This window comes from Ambystoma mexicanum, chromosome 1p (genome assembly GCF_040938575.1).
Source record: "Ambystoma mexicanum isolate Mex_15411 chromosome 1p, UKY_AmexF1_1, whole genome shotgun sequence".
Lineage (NCBI taxonomy): Eukaryota > Metazoa > Chordata > Amphibia > Caudata > Ambystomatidae > Ambystoma > Ambystoma mexicanum.
Genome location: NC_090921.1, coordinates 1248153625 through 1248174742, shown reverse-complemented (window position 1 = coordinate 1248174742; position 21118 = coordinate 1248153625).

Genomic DNA, 21118 nt, shown 5'->3' with positions numbered 1-21118 from the left:
AAGAGAAAACCATTTACTGGGGGAACCCTCTGCTTCTAGGCAGCACTCAGGCAAGACTTGTCTTGCCATAGCGTGTCTTGTTCCGCTCCATTTCCTGTGCTGTGTATGACAACCTGGATATCTAAGCCGATGCAGAGCAAGAGACTACATGTGGAGAACTGATCTCGCGAGACCTACTTCGCAGATGGGAATTCTCGTGAGGGGCAGAAGGAGGAAATGTGCATGTGGTAGGTGCGTGGAAATCGATAGAGTGCCTTAGCCACAGAGCGGGAGCTCGCTATTGTGGGCTGAAGACGGCAACGCATGTACGAAGCCTCATGAACTTGTGATAAACAAATGTTCCAATGTGTGACCAGTCTCCAATAGCTTCTTTTATTAATATACACCTCTGTGCATTCCTACAAAACTGGTGAAGAGGTGGGGTCGATGCACAATGAAGAAACAAAAGAAGCAGATACAAAATGCAAGGGGCAACAACACGGTCACCCTTTTTTTTACCAACATCAGGTAGGTCAATGATGTCATGGACACAGTGGGTGATACTTTTTACTACATATTTGGACGGAGGATAGCACCAGAGAGAAATTAATGCATTTAAATGCCATGGGCGTCAAAGGACAAACAATATTCACATGATTAAACCTAGAACCTACAGGATCAGTGGATGATGATATGTACAAAGGAGCTGCTATTAGAAGAATAGTGAAAGGGGGGTTCCAATTAAAAAACAAAACAAAAAACATTTTACATTGGCCGATCGCAATTCTATACACGGAAACAAGATGTTACAGAGCCAGGGGATGATTATGTCATCAGACTGCGGGAAATGGTGAATTTGGAAACAGCACAGATGACGTAATTAGAGATCTGTTAAGTTTTCACACATGCAGCAAAAAGGCATAGGATTAATTCATTCTATATAAAGACATCACACAGTTGAAAGACATTCAGATCTCCAGAGCGACTGAACAAATGCAAACAAGAAGCAGGGAAATGGCGGTCTCCCCTCTTGCTTCTCCACTCATTTTGACTGCTTACTCTCTGTTCTCTCCTCCTTTCCCTTCTCCCTTTTCCTATCTCCTCCCCTTACTTTCTTCTATGCACTTACTCTATCAGAAATGTCCCTGGACCTAGTAAGATAGCAACCTCGTCTGTCGCTCCCCCATCCCCTTACTGCCCCCCCCTCCAGCACTATCTGAAACGTTGTCAGGCCTAGTACAATAGTCCCTTGTTTTGTTCCTCCCCTCCCTTTCTGCACCCCTCTCCCTCACCTTTTGTTTTCCTCCGGCTCTACCAGAAATGTCGTCAGGCCTAGTACGGTAGTCGCCTGCCTGTTTCCATTTCGTTCCCACTCTCCCCCTCCCTTCCTTATCTATGTCTTAGCTCTTGCACTATCTGAAATGTCATTAGGCCGAGTACGATAGTTAATTTCACATCCTTACTGTTCATGGCCTGTAAGAATGTCGTCGTATTTTTCCTTGTTCCCTCCCTTGCCTCGGAGAGCTTTGAAACACATTGTGTATAGGTGCTATATAAATAAACTATCATATCATATCATCAGTGAAGTGCACACGTTGCAAATAAAGGGAAGGAGAGATGAAGTGAAACTATGTTGATACCAAAGAAATTATGGAAAAGAGAAAAAAATTGATAAGATCTCAGAGATGTGGCAGTTCTAGACACCTGGTCACAGACAGTGTTCAGCCAAGGGTAAACCTGTTGATATTTTGGAAAAGGTGGCCTTTTTGCAAAAGTATGCTGAACTGGAAGTGACAGAGGAACATCAGTGGAGGTGAAAGAGGACAGAGAGAATGCAGTGTCCTCGGATGAAGAAGATCTCATGATAATGATGGGAGGCGTTGGAAAGTCTAGAAGAGAACACACTGAATAATCAGATTGGCTGGAAAGGAAACGAGAGTGATGGCTGATTCTGATCTGAGAGTAGCTCTCTGAGTACATTCAAAAAGATGGTGCGACAGAACAATATCACACTGATCAGAACTAAAGACAATCCGAATGTTTTTGGCAGAGCCAATATCCAACTATAAGTGTATTGGAAATATTGGATAGAATGTAATGGAAGAAAGCCAGAATGAGAATATATTTTGCAGAGAAGCGCTCTTGGTGGATTGTGTAGATTATTGACGGTTGAAACAAGATCATCCCACTTTGTTTGTTGATTCCATGCGATTCATCAGAGACAACGTACATAGAATGCAATTGAAACCTGGGTCAATTCCAGTTAAAGCACAACGTCCTTACAGTTCATACCACAGCAAGCAATGCCCTTCAGGATCAATTACAGAAAATGTTACGAGAAGCCACTATCAAGTCGGTTGAGTCATCAGAATGACTGAGCCCAGTTGTATAGATACAAGAAAAAAACTGTTCAAAGCCTTACGAATTTGATTGGACGTGTGCAATTTAAATCAAGAAGTGGTCACAGACCGCTATACACTTCTGACTACCAATTAGTTTATTCTGATGCTGAAAGAAACAAAGTAGACATGAGAGATGTCTATCATCTGGTACATCTACTCAACATGTATCCCACTTTTTCGAACATTTCAGTTTGCTTGTATGCTGCTTGGTCTCTCCGCGACAGCCTCTGTGTTTCAGAGGATGGTGGACTCCTTGTTACGTAAAGCAAATAATGTCTCCTACATTCACGACAACATCCTCGTTTGCACAGCCAATCACAAGACACATGACAAGGCTCTAAATGAAGTATGAGGTCAATTGTAAAAGGCAGGCAGCAATTTAAGCATGACAAGCACATGTTTAAGACTAATGACATGGAAAACCTGGGATATGCAATTTCAGCGGAAGAGATAAACCCTAAAATGAACAAGGGAGAGATTAAGTCATTTTGGGGACTGGCGGAGTAGTATGCTAAGTTTGTTCCACAGTTCTCGAAGCAGACAGCCAATATGAGACTGTTAAAAAACGGTACTGTGTTTACTTGGTGAGCAGTGCAACAGGATGTGATTAGAGTGGTAACACAGATGCTCTGGAGGCACCATATCTAAAACCATGTAGCCCAAATTAGAAAACATACATCATAGGAGAGGAAAGTGCCTATGGGACAGACCCAGAGGCAGGCTCACCCAGAAACAGGGTGAAATAGAATGCGTGGTGACCTTTGCATCCAAGGCCCAGTCTACATCTGAAGTAAATTATTTGAATATCGAAAAGGAGATGTTGGCATATACTTGGGCTTTAGAATACCACTGGACCAATGTGTGAGGTGTACAAATTTGGCTAGTAAGAGGTTACAAACCCCTTATTCCCTTTTTGAGCCAAGGGGGCAACAGAACATCCACAGCAAGCTAGCCGCATTGCTTCTAATTTACCGGAATACGCATTTTCCATTATGCATGTTGCAGGTTATAAGAATATGCAAGCAGTCTGCATATCTTGCATGCCGTTGCAAAGATGAATGTGTGTTGGCATTTATAGAAGCCCTGCAAGAAGGAGAATGTTTACCCATTTGCGAGCAGCACTTAGCAGAAGAACTGGAGCATGACACAATTATGCAGCAAATACAAATATGGATAAGAACTTGATGGATGAAATGCTGTACCTGAACGTTTACAACTGTTTACAAAGGTAGTAGTGGAGCTGTATGTAGTAAATAGACTACTGTTCCACTACCAACATATTTGACCTCTTCAAGGATAGAGGAAAGTGGTAATAGAAAGAGCACTCTCTGGTCACGTATGAACCACAATGTCGAAGAGGAGAATAAGAGAGTCATACTGGTGCCCCAGAATGGACTCTAACATACACAAAGCACTAATGTACTCTCATACACTCCTAAGATGCAACCCTGGTCTGCCCATCGCAGACACCTACATCAATACTTCCTTCAGACAGACTATCACTGACATTCATTTCGCTATTCCTTCAACTAACCTATGGAACCCCATATGGACTCTGTCCTCTCCCCTTTCTCCTCCTCTCCCATTACTGGCAGCAATAGATGGGAAGTTCTCTTGGCTCACTCCACATTTTCCAAATGCACCATTAATGTCTATCACAATGGCACTATCATGACCCGGGTCTCTCAGCCCAACCTTCCTCTTCACGACAGGCATATACCTTCTCTTTTCAACTTCCCACCCTCTCGTTCCACCCCTCCTTCCCTCATCCCACAGCCCCTCCCACCCAAGGGTAGCACCGCAACCATGTACCTCCCCTCGCAAATCTATTAAAGGGGGCATCAGCTTCACTTAGCTACCCTCAGCTCTCACTCTGCTATTAAACACTCCTCTGACATCTGACACCTCCTTGAAAACCTTGACCTTGATGTCCTCGCACTCTCTGAGACATGGTTCAAGGCCAGATCTGTCATTGTTTTGACACTCTTCTTACTGAGCGCTACAAGATCATTTCCAACCCCAGACCCTCCCGATCTGGTGATGGAATGGCTCTGATCTTCCCTGAGTGGGTTCCTGTTTCCATCATCCCTAATGAATCCAACTCTTCTTTTTAAAGCCTAGTCTGCAGGCTGTCTGTCTCCCCTTCTTTCTCTGTTACTCTTGCTACCATCTATAGACCGTCGGGTCCTTCTGCCCTCTTCCTCTCTGAATCGGCCAACCTCTCCTCCTCTCTGCTTGCTTCCTCGCCAAAACAAATCTACCTTGGGGACTTCAACATCCATCCTGATTCCCCTGATGTGGCCACCATTCTCTTCTGTGACCTCTGCAATACTCTCACCCTCACTATCCTTCCCTCTGGCTCAACCCACTCTGCAGCGCACACCTTCGATGCTCTCATCTCTACAGACTTCTCTCTTTCCAACCCCCTCAGTACCTCTCTCTCTCCTGGTCAGACCACTCTGTCCTCTCTTCCTTTCTTGGCCTACACTGTCCCCAGTCTCCTTCCCTGCACTGCCAGTCTCCTCCGTCATTCAACCAATGAAGCATGTGTCAGTCACTGCGTTTGCTTCCTGCTTCATCCCACGCCGGCCCCCTTCTATGGACACTTCCTCTGACTCTGTGATAACCAACCTCCATCTCTCTATCTCTCTATCACTAGAACCCCGGACGGACACCCTTGCCCCTGTCATGAAAGATCTGCATGAAGCCTGGCACCAAATGCAACCCCTGGTATGACTCTGACTTAGCTGCTTTGAAAGGAAAGTGCAAAGTGGCAGAGCAGAAGTGGCAGACATCTAGCTCATATCCTGACAAATTGGCCTGCCGTCTACTCCAACTGCAATACCGTCTTTCCATCTGCTCCAAGAAAAGCGCTCAGGTCCAAGCTTGCATCTCTGGAGCCACCGATAACATGAATGAACTCTATAAAATCTGCAAGGAACTTGCCAATCCTACTGCAGCCTCCTCTTCTCCTCCTTCCTCCCAGTCCTTATGTTCAACAGTGGCCTCCCACTTTTCCTCCAAAACTCTTGACATCCTGTCCTCTCTATCATCTGCTGCCCCATACATCCAACCTTCTCTCTCCTTGTATGGCACCTCGCCCCATACATTTCCCCTTCTCTCCCATTGCACCAGTTGAGATCTCTAGAGTTGTCAACTCTATGAAAGTCTCCTCTAAACAGGTGCTACCTTTCTCCTCCAGAACCATCAAGGACAACATTGACACTCTTGTCCCCTCCTTGGCTGATATCTGCAACCACTCTTTTACCACAGGCTCTTTCTCTCAACCACTCAAGCACTCTCTTGTGCACCCTCTCCTAAAATAAATTGTCCACTTACCCCTCTTTCCTGGCTAACTAACAACCTATCTCTATCAACCCTTTCTTGGGCAAACTCATGCATAAGCTGGTCATCCCCCAACTGACCCTCCACACTGAATTGGCTTGCTGCCTCTGTGACCACCAGTCCGTTTTCAGGGCAGCCAGAGGCACTGAAGCTGCTCTCCTCAATACCCGAGAAGACCTACTCTCTAATTTGGACTATAACATTCCTTCTGTTCTGATCCTCCTCGATCTTTCCTCTGCTTTTGACACTGTCAACCACTCCATCCTCATACACCGTCTCTGTGATACCCTAGGTATCACGGACAGGGCACTGGTGTGGCTTAACTCTTTCCTCTCTAACAGACCTTCCCAAGTTAAAATGTATCCCTTTCTCTCCTCCATCTCACTCTAAACCTGTGGCATCCCTCAGTGCTCTACCCTATCGCCATGGCTCTTCAACATCTACCTGACCTCTCTGGCCCACCTGACATCCGCCTACCCCCTCATTTCCAGTGTTACACAGAGGACACACAGCTCACTTACCGACTGCCTTCCCCTACCTCCTCTTCCTCCTCTTTCTCCCTCATATCTGACTGCCTGTCTGATTTCTATTCATGCATGGTGCTCTGCCAATGATCTCTGCCTCAATGCCAGAAAAGCAGAGATCCTCCTCATTGGGATGCCTGCTCCTATTTTCCCTCTCAATCTCTGACCAGGCTCCTTAGGGCCCCTCCCCTCACACACTTGTGAGGCAAGCAACCTTGGGATCATCTTTGACTCTTCTTGCTCCTTCTCTCCATACATCATGGACCTTGCCAAGAAGTCAACATTTCCGCTTCATATCCTCAGGGGCATTCTACCTTTCCTCACCTTCCCCCAGAAATTCATTGTTTCCAGAGTCATGGTTCTCTCTAGGCTTGACTACTGCAATAGCCTCTTTCTCAACCTTCCTCTTTCCTCCCTTAGCCCCCTTCAACTAATCCAGAATAGGACTGCAAGACGGATCCTTGGCCTCAAGCCCAGGGACCACATCTCTCCAGCCATAATATCTCTTTGCTTGCTCCTGGTGACTGCAAGGATTAATTTCAAGACCCTCTGCATCATCAACAAAGTTATCTGGGTCCTGGCACCTCTCTAAATCCATCTTTATCTCTAGAAATACCTCCCATCCAGTGCTCTCCGGTCTTCTGGTGCCAACTCTTTGCAGGTCAAATGTTTCTCCAAGTAGAGAGTGGGAGGTAGGTCCCTCTCCTCAGCTGGAACCTCCCTCTGGAACAGCCTCATTCCCCCCTCATACTTGAACACGATCTTCTTAACTTCTGGAAACTTCTCAAGACCTTCCTTTTTTCCTCTTCCTTCCCTCTTCCCCTCCTGTGTTAAACTCTCCATCTGCTGCTGGACTGTGGCCTGTTCCCTTCAAAGCAATAAAAGGGCCAGACCTTCCCCCTACCAGTCCCCACCAGCATCCTCTGTCAGCCCTTTCCCTTGGCCTCCCTTTCCCACACTATACCAACGTAGTCCTCCTGTCCACCGCACTCTTCCTCCCCTCCTCCTCTCCCCTGGCAATTGCTGCTTTGGCCCAATCAGCACTTGCCTGCCTCCAACCATGGGGTGGCCCACTTGCCCTCTGGCCCACCTGACATCTGCCTACCCCCTCATTTCCAGTGTTACGCAGATGGCACACAGCTCTCTTCCTGTCTGCCTTCCCCTACCTCCTCTTCTTTCTCCCTACCTGACTGCCTGCCTGACTGCTATTCATGCATGGATCCCCCTCTTCCGGGCTCAGATCCCTCTCAGACGCAGCCTCCCTCTGTTGGGTTCACTGCAGCTTTTATTCACAAGAATTCTCCTTTTGCATTCACAAATCATAATGTCTTTTTAAACAATCCACCGTGGACATCCCTCCATCGTGGTCACTCTTGTCAACACAATGTTCATTGGGGCATCATGCCTCTCCCCATTCTGTCGGCATCCCTCTGTGGGGTTCACTGTTGCCAAGCACACAGTTCCTTCTCCTTTTTCACTATGCAGGATTCGCCTCCCTTAGTTTCTCCCAATCCACTTCTGCACTTCTCTGTCTATCCCCGTCCCTCTTGCACTTATCACCCCATTCATGCACTTGCACGGTAGGATTGTCACAAGAACAATATTACCATGTCTTTGTTGTTGTATTCTTATGATTTCTCATGCCCCACACCCCTGTCTTGTGGCACCTGGAAATACATGTGTATAGGCGCCATACAAATGTCCAATAAAATAAAATACAAAAAAATGATTGCACCAATAGTGACCAACAATTGCATGTGAGGCAGGCCCTTCTGATAGCCACAGAAATATTGGCTGATGCATGGGATGAAATATGACTAGATTATATTGGCCCATTAGACTTAATGCAATTACAACATAGATATGGTATAGTAACAGCGGACTACTTACCCACGTGGAGAGATTTCCTTTGGTGCATGATATAACAACAAAAGCTGTGAAGGCATCACTCAAGATGCTCTTCATGAGAGGAAAGGGTAACAGATAATGGAGTCCTGCTTGCTCCAGTAGAGATGGAGCGACTCTTACAGCATCATAAAATTAAACAACACTGTACCACCCCCAGGCAAATGGGTAGGAAGAAAGAGCTAATTGATTTGTGGAATGCTGAATTCAGCTAGCCTCTGCATTGGGTATGAACTGCTATGAGATGCTATGGGAGCAATTGCACCCCACTGACCAACTCCTGATTTTGTATCTGGTAGAAACCCAATCCACATGATGCGGAAAAGAAAGGCTCCACCTGCACTAGTTCCTTTGTGATTGCCTGGGGTGAGAAAAAATTGTGATGTACATGTGGAAGAAGTTGAGCTGAGGGTCAGAAAAACCAAGGACAAACAGAAATTTTATACAACCAATGCAAAGCAGTGAAAAGAACAGACATTAGAGAAGGTGATATTGTACAGATAAAAATGCCATATAAAGACACAATCACTGGATCAAAACACAGTCATCCAATCAAAATAACAACAAAAGGGACAAATTATATATGTATGCAAGATGGAAGAAAATGAAATCTGCAAAGAGCAGCACTGTTTGTCAGAAACAATGAAGAACGTCCTGCTGAGAGTAATGTAAGCGATATTCAATCAACACTACAGCTAAGTCAGTGCCTAGTCTGGGATGCTGAGGAAAACCCTTATTGATGTATTTTTATATCCAGTTCAGTTCTCTGGATGACAACCCTTGTATAACACCCCCCTCTTAGAATCCCCCTGACCCCACTGAGCCAAGAAGTAGGTTTGTTTTGCAAATTAAAAGGTTTATTTGAAAATTTAAACAATATATATATATATCACACTTCTATAAATAAATTGATAATGGATATTACACTTGTGAATATGAGCAGTATTCAGCAAGAGGTAACTTATGAATAGGAACAGAAGAATAAGGTGGGAAAGAATGCTTTATATGGTTCAAGGAAACGCAAGGTGGAATAAAATGCAGTACATAAATAACTTGCTATGATTTTAGGAAAAGGTAATATGATCACTTTTTCTTTTGACAATTCACTCCCCCCCTATGCAATCCAAGAAATGGAAGGAGAGCACACAGTCTTCAAGAATCCCAACAAATCACACTTTATAATGCAATACACAGTTCCAGTTCTCCCAGCAAGTTTAGGGAAAACAGGGATGAGTTTTAAACACAGGCGAATTACTTTAATGTGGTTTGCAAGGAAGTGGAAAGGTGCTAAAATTGCTTTTGATTCCCTCTAGAGGTTCAGGGTAGGTGATGGCTACTTTACATTAGTTCAGGCTCACTTTAACAATACTCTATGAATGATTAGCAGATTGCAAACGAATTTTAGCAAAGAGAAGCAAAAAGCTGCTGATTTCTACAGATGAAGAAATCGGGCCAAATCGCAAGTCGCAGTAAATTTCGTGAGTGCGTGTCTCGCGATTACGGAACAAGTATAGGGAGTACAAACGGTTCCGGAGATACAGATGATTTAATAAAGGTAGATTTTCGGATTTAAAATAAAACTCAAAATGACAGGTGACAGCTTGCAGCTGCAGAATTGACAGGTGACAGTTGTGCAGCTTTAAAAATAAATGACAGATGACACAAATTCTAGGAGGCTGTTCTAATTAGGTTAAAATAGCTTGAATTAGATTATTTTAACTAAGAGATTGGGTTCTGCACAGTTCTGGCGGATACTCACTCCTAATTTTGAAATGAATGGGCCTCGTCACGGATCTGGTCAACTGGACAGGACTTCGGTTCTCTCTGCTCGGCGGGTCAATCAGGCACCGGTTCTGCTCACAGCAGTCTGGGTCTCTCTGGATCTCTGGTCTGGTCTCTGGCAATTGTTCTTGGCAAAGAATTCAAACAGCTCGCCCGGCTGTGGAATAGTTTGCAAATGATTTTAAGGATGCTGAGGCCTGCTGAGAAGAGTTCTCAGTTTGTGGGTTTAGGCCCTTGCTTTAAGTTCTTAAGTAAAGTTCTGGTCTTTGGAGATTGATGGATGTTAAGTCTGGAGTCTCCCGGCAGAGCGTCCTGCAGAAAATGGAATTGAATGTCCCTACCTGTCCCAGTCTCTTTTTATGTGTTTTAAAAAGTGGGTGGAGAGGCTAGCATCCCTAAACCTGCCCCTCTCTTGATTTGATAGGTCAATAGATTCTTTGGTCCCTGATTTGGGAAGGGATAGTGTGTCAGAGTGATGTCATTTTTATGACCTGCAGAAATGACACTCCCCTGGTCAATGTGCACACAAATCTATTCCTGATCCAAATACATATTTCCCAGGTACACAGTTGTTTGACATCACATACACACATCATATATTACTAAAGATAGTCCCTGTCCCGACTCTGGCATTTCTAGGAGCTTGCATTTAAAAATGGCAACTTATTTTCGATTTTAGTGGGTTTTGCAACATTGGTTTTTCATGAAAAATTATACATGGTACAAATTGGAGTTTGGACTCAAATCGTGAGGACATTTTTCAAACTAAGACTCTCAAAGTTGTACATTCCTGTCATTTGGTTACAATAAATTATCACTGTTTCTATAAACTATATATTTGTTGCAATTCAACTCCCCAAAGTGTTTGGGTCCGCCTCCAGGAGTCTGGGTGGGTCAGTGATCACATGTCTCTCCTTCCAGGCAGAGGGCTGTTGACAGGAAACACTCAAAATTAACATATCCCATTCAACAGAAAGAGCTTTTTGTGTGGGCTCCAGCAGGCTGCCTGGAAGTCTCTCCTCAATCAATCAACAGGGTCATGTGATATCCTGCCTCCTGGTGTGGGAATCTCTGAGGTGTTAAGGTTTCCCAGCCTCTTGGCCTCTGGGAACAGCAGGTGGCTAAGGTTTCCAATTAACCAACAAGCTTTGAAGTCCCTGCCCCTCTTGCAACTCCTAAATACAGTTTCCCTGTCAGAGTTTAGGCCGCTAGCGCCACCTTGGGGAATTTGTCGGTACTGCATCCATTTTTGAGTTGTCTTGATTTACTGCATTTCAATAGAGTGGTCTTTTGCTTGATACTATAGGACCCTTGCTTAACATTGTTTTGATGGCATCCTTACAGTAGAGTGGTGATGTGGAACCCCCCACAAGAAGGTTGTATCTTTGGAGTGGTCTCGTGCCAACTGCGCAGTTCTCCTATTCTGGCGTGAATGTGGGCGGTGATAGCTCATCCCCACATCCACCCAGTCTATTGATTTAGTTTGTTCTGGGATAGAATAATGGTCGGCGACAGCTCATCCCCACATCTACCCAGTCTATTGATTTAACATGGGTCAAAACCCTTGACAAATCCCCCCGCCCGACTGCGCTTTGATTCAAGTCGAGGGGAAGTCGGGTGCAAAGGAGGTTTTGAGCCCTTGCGCTGGTATGTCCGCATTATCTTCTTCCAACTCTGTAGATGGCACAGTTCAGCATCTTTTCCTCCATCCGATTGGATCGATCTGTTCTCCTCGCCGGTCCTGATGGGAATATTGGGCGGTACCCCGGGCCCCTCGGGTCTCTGCTCCCGGTCCCCGGATTGTCCTCCTTGGCCAGTCTCCAGGTTTTCTTTCTCCTAGGACGACAAAAGAAAGCGGCAATACCTATTCGTAGACATTTCTTCCCCACCATTGATATAGTGGGGTGGCATATACATTTTATAGTCAAAACATTTGCGTTCTTATTTTAACAAAAAACAAGGTACAATTATAAGACTTTTTTTTTCCAATCATAATATTTCAGAGACTATATGTGGGATATTTTTAGGGTTGGAATTGAATTACTCTGGAGCGGTCCCCTCTGGTATTGCAGAGGACTCCTCCAGTTGTTGCAGAGTGTGCCTGGGATGGCAACACTTTAGCTGATTTATATGTACCCACTTGTCTTCCCCCTCTGCCGAACTGCCTTTGGGGATGCGGATCTTGTACGCTACAGGGGAGATCTTGCCTATAATTTCAAACGGTCCCTTCCATGTAGGCAATAATTTTCGCTGTTTGGCCTGGTTCCTTTGGAAATTGTATTGATAGACCCGATCAGCCACCTTATATTCCTTTCGAGTAGTTTTTAAATCATAGTGGGTCTTCATTCTCTCGGCTGATCTTTCTAGATTCCGCTGAGCATAGGCAAAAGCATGCTGACGGTGTTTCCTTAAATTCTCCACATACTCATGAGTTGTGGAGGCATTTATCAACGTTTGCTCTTGGGTTCTGTAGAGCAAATGCTGTGGTAGCACCATCTTGCGTCCAGTCATCAACTCAAATGGTGACATTTTAGTTGCAGATGAAGGGGTAGATCTGATGGCCATTAGGACCAGAGGTAATCGGATATCCCAACTCGGCCCAGAATCCGCCACAAACTTTTTTAATATGCTCACAATGGTTCGGTTGTATCTCTCTACTGCTCCAGAAGAAGCTGGCCTGTCAGCAATATGTAGTATTGTATTCCTTTTGACTCCCAGTATCTCCCACATCTTTGTCATTACTTCACTGGTGAAGTGGCTACCGCTGTCTGACTCAATCCTTTGAGGTAGACCAAAACGGGAAAAGATGTGGTTAATCATCAGGGCAGCTGCTGTTTCTGCCTTGCAGTTTGGGGCTGGGAGACATTCCACCCACTTGGTAAACAAGCATGTAACGGTCAACATGTACTTGTTTCCTCTAGACGAGCGAATTACAGGGCCTACAAAGTCGATTTGCAAATCTGACCATGGCAGTGTCATCTCCCTCTTTTGGAGAGGCGCACGGTGTGTGAGGGATGATGGCTGGAATTGTGCACACACAAGACACCCCTTCAAGTATTGGTCGAGGTCTTGCCCCATGTGTGGCCAGTATGCAACCTCTCTTAAGATTTCCAGTGTTGTGTGAAACCCCCTATGACCGGCGGTGGCCGCGTCATGGGCGTGACTTAACATCAGGCTTCGGAATGAGGTAGGGATCACCCACTGATCATGGCCAGCTTGGGATTTCCTTACCAACAAACCGTCTTGGATTCTGAACCTTTTTGGACATTTGATCGACACTCTTAGGTCCTCTTTCCCAATGTAATCGGTATCCGTCAGGGGAAAGTTCTCAGGGTCCTCAATGTGTTGGTAAAACTTACCAATTATTGGATCCCCCTTCTGAGCTGTAATCAAATCAGCATCAGGGGTCTCCTTACTCCATTGTGCAGTTGAAAGATCATTATGAGCATTGGTCTGGGACCTAGTGATGGCAGTGACCTGGATTTCCCCCAACAGGGACTCTATTTCTATTAGATCCCCTTGGATGGCCCCGGTTTTGGCCAGCTGATCAGCTAAGTCATTTCCAGTTTTGTCTGGTGCCTCTACTTTGGAATGACCCTGATCTTTTTCCAGTAGATGGTCATCCCATTCGATGTGACTAGCTCATCTATGTTTTGGATTAACTTCCCATGTTTCAGGGGTTTGTTATTAACACATAACATGCCTCTGGTTTTCCAATTAACCAGGTGCTCCACGAACCCGTTCCGTACATAATCTGAATCTGTGATTATGACCAGTTTGTGGAGTTGATGTTGGACAGCAGTGAGGATGGCCTGATGCACAGCCATCAATTCTGCCACCTGACTACTTCGGGGACCAATTTTGTATCCAGCGGAGGGTTCTGGAAACTCCCTCACCCATGCATTCCCTACGCCGGCCACCAGTTCTTTCTCCCCGTTGTTGTCAACATGGTAAGAGCATCCATCCACATAGACAGTGGGCATTCCCTCACACTTGTCTTCTTCAAAGACTTTGTGTGGGGAATTAAGGTATGCCTCCATGTTGTCCTTGGTTTTTAGACTTTCGTCCTCGAGACAGTTTTCTCTGGCACAATCATGCAAGTCAGCCAGACCTTGCGCGAGGGGACTCTTCTTGTTTTGGCCATATCTGACCTCTACAGGAAAGCCTTGCATTGACAGAATCCAGGAAGTAATTCGGGAATTACTCACATTTCCGGCCACGATTCTGTCATTTTGGAGGTATTGCAGAGGCTGGTGTGGAGTCTCCACTATGATGTGTTCCCCCTGGATAAACGGGCGGTAATTCTTCAATGCCCATACCGTTGCCAGTGCCTTCTCACAATCGTTGAATTTTTCCTCCACAGAGGATAAAGTTTTGCTCGCATAGGAGATTACTTTATTGACCTTGTCATGCTTTTGGTATAATACTGCCGTCAAGCACGTATTAGAGAACCCTGTCTCCAGGAAGAACTCCTTGTTTCTGACAGGGTAAGCTAGGCAAGGCGCTTGTGAGAGGCTTCTCTTGAGTTGTCTTACTGCCTCAGATTGTTCTGGACCCCATTCCCACTTAAAGAGATGAATCAGGGGTCTAGTGATCTCTGCGTAGCCTTCAATGAACTTTCTGCTGCAATTAGTCAGTCCAAGGAGGCTCCTTAGTTCCCTCAGAGTTGTGGGATACTTCAGTTTCTGGAGTGCTTCCACTTTCTTTTCCTGGGGACAGAGACCCTGAGGGGTAATCTCATGCCCTAAGAAATTAACACGGGTTCTACACCACTGTGCTTTCTGAAAGGAAAGTTTTGCTCCGGCGGCCCTCAAATGTGTCAGAACATAACGGATCTCCGCTATGTTTTCCCCCACAGATGAACTTTTGATGAGGACATCATCTACATAAGCCAGGTTACCCCTCGCACCCAGGTCGGGCATGGCCTTATGTAGGAAAATGTTGAATTCATTGCCGGAGTTGAGGTATCCGAAGGGAGTCCGGGTCCATGTGTACTGCTGGCCCCCAAAGGTAAAAGCCAGTTTGTATTGGTCCTCCCTACTGACAGGCACGGTCCAGTATCCATTGGTCAGGTCTGTTGCTGTGAATACCCCTGAATCTGGGCCAGCCCTTGGTCAATGTAGGGCAGAGGCCATCGGGAAGTATGGACCCGTTTGTTGAGCTCCCTAAGGTCGGCGCAGAGTCTCCACTGGCCGTTTGGCTTCAATATTCCCAGCACCGGATTATTGAAGGTGCTGTGTACTGGACGGATTATTCCCCGGGACTCAAGGTTCTTAATTATTTCAGTAAGGAACTCCATGGATGCGAGAGGCAACCGATATTGCTTCACAAACACTGGAGTCATTCCAGGGTCCGTGGGAATTGTTGTGGTGTGGATGTGGGTGTGACCACAGTCATATGAGTCTACTGCAAAGAGATCTTGAAAATCCAAGAAAACTTGTTTCAACTTTTGCTTCTGTTCTAGAGTCACACAGGCATCAGCTAGGTTGACTCTCTCTTCCACCATCTGCCTGAAGCCTGGAATGACTTCTGGTTTGGCTATCTCAGCGGCCTCCTCCAGCTGGGTGGAGAAGTCCCTGGTCAGAGTGCTGATTTGGACTGGCGGCTTCAGATGGGGAAGGCAGCCCTCATGGACCTGGAAAATCACCTCATCCCTCCTGAAGTCACAAGTCACATCTTCCTTACCATAAGGGCAAGAAGTGTACACCAGGAAGTTCCCACCATGCCGGGTGAAAATCCTGTCTGGTGTTGTATTGTCATCACTGTCACTGTCAAAACAGTCCTTGGGGATTGGTCCTAACAGTTAATTTCCTAAATCAATGGAGAAATGTCGGTCGTTAACCGCCATTCCAATAATGGTGCCTGCGGCTAGAGTAATACTCTTTAAGTCGCTGTTATCCACCTCTATTGGAATGGTGTCATGTTCTATGTTGACTAATAGAGTTGGGTTTACCCCCAACCCTTGCTGTTGGAGGGAAGCATTTAGATGTATGTAAGCATCAGGGTTTTTCAATTTTTGTCCTCTTTTAACTTTCACTTCCAGGGAGGATTGTCGGTTCCTTTCTGGGATGGTGACTTCCTCTTTAATCTGAATTTCAACTGCATAAGGTAGAAATTGAGCCGACCTTAATGCTTTTTCTTGATCATCAAAGCCCATGGGATTATCCACTAATCGGGACCAAGCTGTGAAGTTTATTAGGTCCAAACTAATGGCAAAGCGATTGAGAATGTCACTGCCTAAGTAAAAGACGGCAGTGACGTCTCGCAAGACCCAACAATGATGGACTATGCTCTTGTTGCCAATGGAGATTATGAGCTTGGCAGGAGATGTTTGGAATTAGGTGCTTCCAGGCCCATTTCCCATTTGTCTATGAGTTTGCATGTGGGAATGGCTGGATCTTTGGGAGTTGGCAGAACATGGCTTCGCTGATGAAGCTCTTACCGTTGTTCACACACACTCGAGCGAGAACAGAGTCCTTCCCATCATTTAACTTAACAGGGATGAACTGCTCTCCAATTTGCTGATTATCAGCCAGGCTCTGAGCTGATTTCACATCTTTCTGAACTATAGGAGTGGGAGTTTCTGATTGTGGATTAGTAAAGAATTTCAGGGTGTTTCCTTCCAGTGTGGAATACCACTTTAAACTGGAAGGAAGGTTGATTTTCAGAAATAGAGAGGACCCCCCATCACCAGTCTGTTGTCCTACTGCTATTACTGTCACGTATGGAATTTGGTTGTTCTGGAAGTGAAATTCTACTTGGTCAGATTTTTGTTCAACCATGTGGCAGGTGCCATTTAAACTAACATGGTTGACACTCTGTTTTAATTTTATTGGTCGGCTAGTCTGGGTCCAGAGGACCTTGTTTACACAATCTATTAGGGGTGACAACCTTCTCAAGAGGTCATTCCCTAGTAAACAAGGGGTGCCCTCTGGAGTCACTACTATGACCGGGTGTTTCACCTTGTGTCGCCCAATTTTAATGTCCAAATCTGCTGTCCCCTCGACGGGAATTTCCTTCCCATCAAAGTTCTGGAGTTGTCCAGGAATAGAGGTGAGAGAAATACGGTAATTCTCCCCCCTTCCTGCATTTAGTTCATCAAAGGCACTTTTGGAGAGAAGGGGAGCTTGGGATCCAGTGTCCACCAGTGCAGAAATTGTACCCTGCCCCTGTACTTGCACCGGGGCATAGTATCTTCCCTCCATCTCCTCAAGGGGGCACAAAAAATGCACATTTTTGGACAACTGGTGGGCTAACTTTCTGGTTTTGGACATTGCTAGCGAAGAGATTTGGGCAGAATTCTGTGGAGAGCCTTGGGAATCTGAAAGAAAAAGTTGGCAACTGGAGATCAGAGCCATTGTGGGTTCCCCTGGTTCCGGTTCTGGGCCGCCCCCCCCCCCTTTTTGGAGGCAGTCACCAGGGTGGGTTTGAACCAGGGGATTTTGGTATTGTCGGTTCTGGGATGAGATGATGGGCGGCGGTAGCTCATTCTCCATATCTCCCCAGTCTGAATTGACATCCCTTGGGACCCATTTTTCCTTGGGAGGAGTTCCCCCATCTCTGAAGGAGAAGATCCTTTTCCCAGGATCTTCTGAGGATCCCTCTCCCTCAAATTGGAAGACCTGTACCTCCTCCACAAAGTGGGTCTGTTTGGGTCCTTTGTTTCTCCTACCCCCCTCTGCTCCTTGGGAGGCAGGCTTTCAGGGGCAGGCGATTTTGTTTCTGGTTCCTGGTTTTCCAGGGGCTGTTAACAAGTTGGGAAGGAAGCTTCCTCCAAGGCTTTACACCTCCCTTCCCCTTGTGCCTCCTCCCCGGGAACCGGTGGGTTATCGGGGTGCTGCCCCCGTCATTGTTCTGGAGCACCACGTCCAGAGTTTGGGGCATTCTGCGGTGGCATGCTCATCTGAGGTTTCTGTTGAGCCCTCAGTATGTGACCCAGATCTCGTGCCATATTTTGTACCTGGCGCTCAAGTTGTGAAACCCGCTCAGGCTGATACGGGGCTCTATTTTCTCCCCTGGGCTGATCCCGGGAAGGGTAGCTATCCCTTCTCTGGTAATACCCCGGATTGGGAAGATTTGGGTACCCCTCCACCCTTGGCCTCCCCTCTCCCGGATTAGGTTGTCTGGGCTCAGGGAATTGGGGAAAGAAGGATGGATGATTTTGGGGTTGGAAATTGGGTGGATACCTGGGGAAAAAGTTCTGCCCAGGATTTGGTGAATTTCTGCCCTCCTGGGGGAGGTTAGGAGGGAAGTTCCCTGGGCCAGGTGCTTGGCTGGATCCCCCCCCTTGGGCTGGAGGAGTCCACACATAACCCAGGATGGGTCGGTTTCCCTTGTAGCGGGGACTTACATAATCAGGGGAGCGAGAGACCCCATTTGTGGGACTACCTCCTCGACTCCCTGTCTGTGACTGGCCCGAGGGCCTTCTGGGCTGTGAATTATTTGGTGCAGGCAGGTTTTTAGGCCCCCCCATCTCTAAATCTAAAACGGGGGCAACCTTTACCTCTGCCATCTTGGCAGCAGCAGGGGTGCTGTTGGTTTTGGGGTTTTTTGGCGTATTATTTTTATTTTCGAGGGGCTTCTGCACCTCATAGATCCCGGTAGCCTGTTCAATGACCCAGTCTAAAGATCGTTTCTCATGAAAATCTCTCACGAGCTGGGTCATTATGTATTTGGGTAAGGCATGGAAAAACGTATTGATAAATTCTCTGCTATCCGTGCCCACCCTTCTGGTGGTCTGCGCAAAAGCACGCTTTAATTCTTGCACAAACTCTTGTGGGGCCTGATCCTCCCCACATTGCAAATTGTAGGCTGCCTTGTGAGCCTCTTGAGGATTTCTGTGCACAGAATTTTTTCAAGATGGCCGCCCTGTATGTGGACCACCTTGAATGGTTTTGATCCTCCAGCCCCGCAAAGAAACTGGGGTATTCTGGTGAGAAGGTCCACTTTACATATTGAATACAGCTTTGGTTGTCCTTCAAATGGAAAGTCTCCATCATTTGCTCATAGAGCTCCAAGTGTTCCCAAACATAATATTTGGCGGTCTTATGATAAGGCGTGATGACACTCCTTATTGCCTTTATTTGTTTCAATGGGTCCTTAAGCAAGGCCCTTTTTGCCTTATTGGCCTTTTTGGTTCGGGTAACCCTGGTTCATTCATCCTCCTACTCAGAAGCGCTGCTCCCAGAGGTGCCCGTCTGATCTTCCAGGTTTTCCCGGATTCTGTGAGCCTGGGAATGGCTGGCAGAATGTGGGGACCTGGTCTCCTGTGTCCTGTGACGCTCAGAGGAGTCTTCAGATCCCTCCTTGCTACCAGGATTTGCTGGGTATCCCCCCCACTGACCTAACTGGGCAGAGGTTTTCAGGATGCCCTTAGTGGGCCTACTCTCCTGGGGTTCCCCACTAAATTGCACTGTGCTTGGGTGCCCATACCCGGATGCCCGCCCATCCATTCCTGGGAGGTACTGGCCTATGAGCCCCATACTTCTAGCTGGATAGTAATCTGCCATCCCCGTGGCCCTGGGCTCATGTGCGCGAGGGGACATGGGGGTGGCAGAGTCCAGGGACTGGGAGAGATGAAGGCCTCTGGTACTAGGGCTCCTGAGGTTATGCTCAGGAGTTTCTCTTTCCCAGCAAACCTCATCTCTATCCGCCCCTGCTTCCTGTTGCAATGCAAGAGCCTGCGCTTTCATTTCCTCAGTTAAGGCCTTACTAGACTCTATCAGTTTCTCCTGCATGGCTACCTGTTGCTGGAGCCTATCATTGTGCTGACAGAGAGCCTCATTTTCTCTCTCTGCCTCCTGATTTGTCCTGGAGTACCGGGCCAGTCTCTGCTGCAGGAGGGTTACCTCCTCAGTCCCATCCCTACTGGCCTGCTCCTTTCTTGCCAGAGCCTCCTCCACCCTCCTGGTGTGATCTAGCAAGCCCTGATGCTCTTTTTGGAGGTCACCCAGCCCCTGGAGGGCCACGTGATTTTCTTCAATTTTTCTTTTTAAATGGCAGACTTCCTGGCCTAATGTATCCCTTTCCTGACCTAGAGCCTGCATTTGTGATGCCAGGTCGTCCCTCTGCCTTTGAAAGGCACCAGCTTTCTGGCGTTCTTCATCAAAATCTGCCTGGGTATCCAGGTCTTTCAAAATCAATTTATTGCTTTCCTCTTTCTCTCTGTCTAGTTGGATTTGCAGGGTGGCTACCTGCTCTGTACATGTCCTGTTGAAATTGATCTGTTGCTCCAGCTTTTTCTGCCTCTGCAGTAAGGAGTCCAAACTGTCTTGGTGCTCCTTCTGCAAAGCCAGAATTCTGGTATCCTGGTCTGTCATTTCCTGTTGCAGTATATCCATGTCCTCTTTTATTTTAATGATATACTGCCTTCTATCATTTTCTGACTCCTGGCTCCTGTGCAGCTTCTGCTCAGAAGAGACGAGGTCAGATTGGGCCTTTTCTAAGGCCATCTGTTGCCTATTTGCCAGATCTTGGCCTTCAGCACATTTGTCCTGCATGGCTCCCATATATAGATACAAATATGCCGCTATCCTAACCATCTTGTCGTGTTCATCTTTAACTTTAGGAGCCATGTATAATTCACTCAGGGCCACATGTAATGGACCCTGATCTCTCCATGTATCTGACCCTGTTTCAGTGACCTGTTGCGCGATTGCCTGCAACCAGACCGTTTGGTCCTGATGAGTCCACTCACCTCTCACAAATAGCTTATGTAAGAAGTGCTCTCTGGCTATTTTCATATCTACCAAGGTCGTCATTCTGGAATTTGAGTTCCTTCCTGACTTACAGAAGTTTGTATTTTATTTTGCAAAACAGACCGTTTCCTTAGAGCGTTCCTTTGAGGGATGCTTTCACAGTGTAAAACAGCGTGGTGATCTAACCGGATATGTGTATCTGGTCAGTTGCCACACTGTATTAATCTGCACAAGTGGTAAATCTAATCCAGAATATCCCGGCTCTGAGCCCCCACTTTTGTAAGCGATATTCAATCAACACTACAGCTAAGTCAATGCCTAGTCTGGGATGCTGAGGAAAACCCTTATTGATGTATTTTTATATCCAGTTCAGTTCTCTGGATGACAACCCTTGTATATCACCCCCCTCTTAGAATCCCCCTGACCCCACTGAGCCAAGAAGTAGGTTTGTTTTGCAAATTAAAAGGTTTATTTGAAAATTTAA